Source organism: Mastomys coucha, unplaced genomic scaffold (genome assembly GCF_008632895.1).
Source record: "Mastomys coucha isolate ucsf_1 unplaced genomic scaffold, UCSF_Mcou_1 pScaffold14, whole genome shotgun sequence".
Taxonomy (NCBI): domain Eukaryota; kingdom Metazoa; phylum Chordata; class Mammalia; order Rodentia; family Muridae; genus Mastomys; species Mastomys coucha.
In genome coordinates this window covers 20655625-20661356 of record NW_022196896.1, presented here as the reverse complement: position 1 = coordinate 20661356, position 5732 = coordinate 20655625, and the positions used below count along the sequence as shown (strand labels likewise).

At 40.4% G+C, this 5732-nt stretch overlaps 1 long non-coding RNA gene across 2 annotated transcripts in view; it reads left to right on the top strand.

Moving 5' to 3' along the window:
• Nucleotides 1-1425, top strand: part of LOC116088040 — a 64760-nt gene extending 63335 nt beyond the window's left edge. For both annotated transcript variants that reach the window (XR_004117746.1, XR_004117745.1), the window contains one exon: nt 756-1425. This is a non-coding gene — a long non-coding RNA (uncharacterized LOC116088040). The remainder of the gene's footprint in view (nt 1-755) is intronic.
• The last annotated feature ends 4307 nt before the right edge of the window (nt 1426-5732 follow it).

The window sequence follows — 5732 nt, the reverse complement described above, 5'->3', positions numbered from 1 at the left end:
GTTTAATAGGCCCAGGACAGGACAAAATAGAAAACCTTCCCCTCCCTCAGTTGCTAGCTCTCAGGCAGGTTCCTTCTGCTACAGAAAAGTTCTCACTGGCCAGCAGGCTACCGCCGCTTTGGCTAGAAAGCCTTTCAAAACTCAATCCTTTATGCTTATATTTCTTTGAGTTTTTCTTTAAGGTTAGACTTTCATCTCCTACTTTCCAAGAAAAAACAAACAGGGAAAACAGGAACCTGCCTGCTAGAGCATACACCTCATGGCAGGGCAGGCCCCTCCCCCATCCACCTAAGCCCCCCAAAGCTGCACCTGAGGTTTTGCTTGCTCACCCTTACAGGACTACCTAAATCGTGCTTTTCAACCCAAAATTTTCTTGCTTCTTTACTTAAATGTTTATTTTTCTTCCTAACATTCAGATTTCCTTTAAGGTTCAAAAGTCATCTAATCTACTTCCACAGGCCAAATCAACTATGCTGATTACCATCCTTCAATCCTTAATTAACAATCAGTTTCCTTTTACAGACAAACTGTTACTGCCTATCCCAGTTGCATAATTTTCTTCCTCAGCCATCCAAAGCAGATTTAAAGGGTTCCTTCCAGGGCTAAATCCCCCCCACACCCTTGCCTTTCTAGGATCATAACAACGAATCGGGAGGTGCTCCCAAGCAAACCATTGCAGGCTTAACTTTTGCTATCCACCCTATACAGACATACTGCTGCTGGGATTCAGCTCCTCTATGGTAATTACCCTACAGGTTTATCCCCACAAAAGAAAAGGACAGTGCCTGCAGCCACAGGTCCAGCAGAAACAGCGCCATTTTCTGAGACCTGTAGACAACAAAGCTGCCTCCTCCAGATATCTCATCTGACTGAAGACTCCTGAGACACGCACTGAACCCCACAGAGGACAGACTGAACCCCACAGAGGACGGACTTGGACCTTCCAGCTACAGATGAACTCTCTTGCCAAAGCCAAATGGCTACAGAACATGGAGGAAGTTACATGATAAGGAAAACATAATGTCTGTCTAGACTAATTAATTGCTGTTCAAAACTGATGTTATTACCTTCAAACTGTACTACCCATGGAACAATTAATTGATTCTATAATCCCTTGCCTCCCCAACCTCCACTCTTAACCCTCCTTACCACTCTGGCTTAGTTGTGTTACTCCTCTGGCCTACATGTTTTCTTCTGATACTTCCAACCCACCCAAAATTTTCACCACAAATGACACAATCACTCCAAGGACCCCTATCTTTTTAAAAAAATTAAAGGGAGAGAATGTTGGACCATAAAAGGCAGTCTGTGTTCTGGTTGAATGAGGCTTACTCTGGAGACCCAGTAGAAAATTCTAGAAGAGTCAGAACATTGAGCTAAGCTCCAGACATAGACACATGATACCACAAGCCCTTACTTCATTATCCTGTGGCTATCTATCATGTATAGATAATGGGGTCTCTCCTACCCCCTTATATCCCCACTGCCTGGCTCCCTACATACCTCTGGCATTTTCCATATACAAAAACATGTGTGAAAGCATGTTTCTATATACACATGTATTTAAGTATATGTACACAAATATATTTAGCTTGTTGAGTCTGTTCTTGTTGTGTGTAGGTGTATGATTTCAAGGATGAGCATTTTGCATTGGACAACTGATGAAATGGCTTATCTCTGGGATATAGTAATTCTTTTTCTGTAATCAATGGTTATCTGTAGTTCTTTTTTTTACAAGTGGGACAGCATGAAAACTTTCCCCTTCTATGTTAGCATCTCTGTTGTTTCATAGCAGACTTTCTCATATTCTGTCTCTTAGGATCTTTCTGCTTCCTTTTTGATGTTCCCTGAGCCAAAGATGCTGGAGCTGAGATGCAGATGTATCTTTTGGGAAATGTGCTCTTTGTGATGTATTGATCATTGCATTGAGTCCATTATGTTGCCCATTTCCCCAAATTTTAACTGAAGTACATGTAATTGAGCATTTTATGGGAGAAATGAAGGTCATAAAAGTATTGGAGGAAGGTTTTATAGCAACAGCAGGGGTATTTTATTAACCAGGAGGACATATTGGAACTTATGCTATCAATCTGACAGTGAAAAAAAGGTTGCCAGATGGGGAAGAAGGGAGGAGAACAGAATGTGTTGGAAGCATTTCTCTGTGAAGGAATAGACAGTAGGTATGGTAGGACTGAGGACCATCAAGTCTTTGTCACAGTTATTAGACTTCTGCACCTCTCCACCAACAATGGCAGTTCTGAAACAATGAGTGTGTCTGTATTCCACTAAAAGTTTACTCAGGTGGTTAAATGCCAAAGACATTAAAAGACAACTACCTCATGTTATCTTATAAACAGAATCTAGATTTAAAATTATGTGTATTTAAGACAAAAAGTAAAAGTGGCATGCGGGGGGAAAGGAAAGAGTCTAAAGGGAGAGAAGGATGAAAGGTAGATGGAGAGAAGAAAGGTATTCAAGTTTGGATTTATATGTATGACTTGAATCAATATATACACAACAGGAAAACAGAGTTCTATCTGGATAGTGACATGGGAAGGAAGGAAAGGGGGACATAATGGGTGGACTATTAGTGAAGTGCAATGGCACATGCATATAAAAATGTAATTAGGAAGCACACTATTTTGTATACCAGAAAAAGTAAGATTTTATTTTACATGTAGGCTTTAACTTTTAATCTAAACTTATGAAAGTAATGGGGAAAAGGCTAATAATCAAACAAATTGAAAATGATGTTGTATGTGTAATTTTTGCTATAAGAGTGGTACACAAAATGGAGATAGTATTTTTTTTTGTTCAAAAATATTTGTATAGAATCCTAGATCTGTACTCTACTCCCTGGGCCACAGCTATGCCTGTTTCCCTGGAGGCCTGCTGCCATCTAGGATAATGAGGTGAGATACCCATGGCCTCAATCCCCTGCTGCTGGGCTTTCCTCAAGCCATGGAGCTATGAGTTCTGCCTCATCCTCTCTATACTCCATCTTTCAGTCTATACCTCTACATGAAATCCAAGATCTGCACTCTATTCCCTGGGCCATAACCTTGCCTGCCTCCCTGAAGGTGTGAGACCTCCACAGAAGACCAACTCTGCTCACTTTACTGAAGGCCAGCTGCCATTAGGGACTACTGGCTCTAATTGCAGTCCCAGAGGCCTGCTACTACCAAGTCATCCAACATCAACAACCAAAATGGATCAAGGCCAGTGCAAAAACACAGTCAACAAAAGTCAGGGCAATATGGTACCATCAGAAACCAGTTCTCTTACTACAACAAGCCCTGGATATCCCAACACACCTGATGAGCAAGACAATGACCTTGAATCACATCTTATGAAAATAATAGTTTGGTAATTTTATCTGGGATGAATCCCCAGGTGGGACGGTCTCTGGGTGGCTTTTCCTCCAGTTTCTGCTCAACAGTTTATTTGTTCCTGTGTGTATTTTGTTCTTCTTCTAAGATGAGAGGCCCTGACACAGCCTTACAAATATAGAGGCGAATGTTCACAGCCAACCATTGAACTGAGTGTGGGGTCCCCAATAGAGAAGTTAGAGAAAGGACTGAAGGAGTTGACAGGGTTTGCAAATGCAACCCCATAAAAAGAACAACAATATCATCCAACCAGACCCCCAAAACTCCCAGGGACTAAGCCATCAACAAAGGAGTACACATGGCTCCAGCTGTATATGTAGCAGAGGATTGGCTTGTCATGTATCAATGGGAGGAGAGGTCGTTGGTCCTATGAAGGCTCAATAGATGCCCCAGTGTAGGGGAATCGAGAGCAGGGAGGTGAGAGTGGGTGGGTGGAGGAACAGCCTCATAGAAGCAGGGGGAAGGAGGATGGGTTAGGGTGTTTCTGGGAAGGAAGGAAACTGGGAAAAGATATAACATTTGAAATGTAAATAAAGACAATATCCAATAAAAAGTATATACTTTTAAGTATATACTTATAAAGTATATATATATATATATATATATATATATATATATATATATATACATACACACACACACACACATACACACACACACACACACTTTAAAAGAAGATAATAGATGCCTTTAATGAGAAAACAAGCTGGGCAGTGGTGTTGCATGCCTTTAATTCCAGCACTTGGGAGGCAGAGGTAGTTGGATTTCTGAGTTTGAGGCCAGCCTGGTCTACAGAGTGAGTTCCAGGAAAGCCAGGGCTATACAGAGAAACCATGTCTCCAAAAAAAAAGTAATATAAAATAAAGTAAAGATGAAAATAAATAAGTCTCTTAAAGAAATATAGGAAAATATAATAAACAGGTAGTGGCCTTTAAAGGGAAAACAGATAAATATAAAGAAAATCAAGAAAATATAGTAAAACAGGTGAAGGAAGTGAATAAAACTGTTTAAGACTTGAAAATGGAAATAGAAAGAATAAAGAAAATACAGACAGAAGCAACCCTAGAGATGGAAAACCTAGGAAAGAAAGCTGGGGTTACAGAATACTGGAGATGAAAGAGAGAATCTCAGGTGTAGAAGATATGATAGAAGAAACTGACACATCAGTCAAAGAAAATGCCAAATATAAAATGTTCTAATGTAAGTTATCCAGGAAATGTGGGACACTATGGAAGGACCAAACCTAAGAATAATAGGAATAGAAGAAGGAGAAGACTCTATGATCAAAGGCCCAGAAAAGATCTTCAAAAAAAATTACAGAAGAAAATTTCCCTAACCCTTAAGAAAGAGATGGCTATAAAGTACAAGAAGCTTATAGAACACCAAATGGATTGGACCAGAAAATAAAATCTGCCTGCCACATAATAAAACACTAAATGTACATAACAAAGAAAAAATATTAAAATCTGCAAGGGAAAATGGCCAAGTAACATAAAAGCAGACCTATCAGAATTACACCTGACTTTTTTTTTTAACTTATTTTTTATTGGATATTTTCTTTATTCACATTTCAAATATTATCCCCTTTCCCAGTCCCTCCCCCCGAATCCCCTATCCCATCCTCCCTCCCCCTACTTCTATGGGTTCCTTTACCCACCTACTCACTCCCATCTCCCTGCCCTTGATTCCCCTTCACTGGGGCGTCTATCAAGTCTTCATAGGACCAAGGACCTCTCCTCCCATTGATGCCTGAAAAGGCATCATCTGCTACATATGCAGTTGGAGCTATTGTATTCCTTGATTGATGGCTTAGTCCCTGGGAGCTGTGGGGGGTCTAGTTGGTTGATATTGTTGTTCTTCTTATGGGGTTACAAATCCCTTCAACTCTTTTAGTCCTTTAACTCCTCTGTTGGGGACCCTTGGTCAGTCCAATGGTTGGCTGTGCATATCCGCCTCTGTATTTGTAAGGCTCTAGCATGGCCTTTTAGGAAATATGTATATCAGGCTCCTCTAAGCATGCACTTCCTGGCATCCACAGTAGTGTCTGGGTTTGGTAACTGTATATTGGATGAATTCCCAGGTGGGACAGTCATTTTCCTTTCCTTCATTTTCTGCTCTATACTTTATCTCCATATTTGCTTCTGTGAGTATTTTGTCCCCCCTTCTAAGAAGGACCGAAGCACTCACACTTTGGTATTCCTTCTTCTTGAGCTTCATGTTGTCTGTTAATTGTATCTTAAGTACTTGGAGCTTTTGGGCTAATATCCACGTATCAGTGAGTGCATACCATGTGTGTTCTTTTGTATTTGTGTTACTTCACTCAGGATGATATTTTCTAGTTCT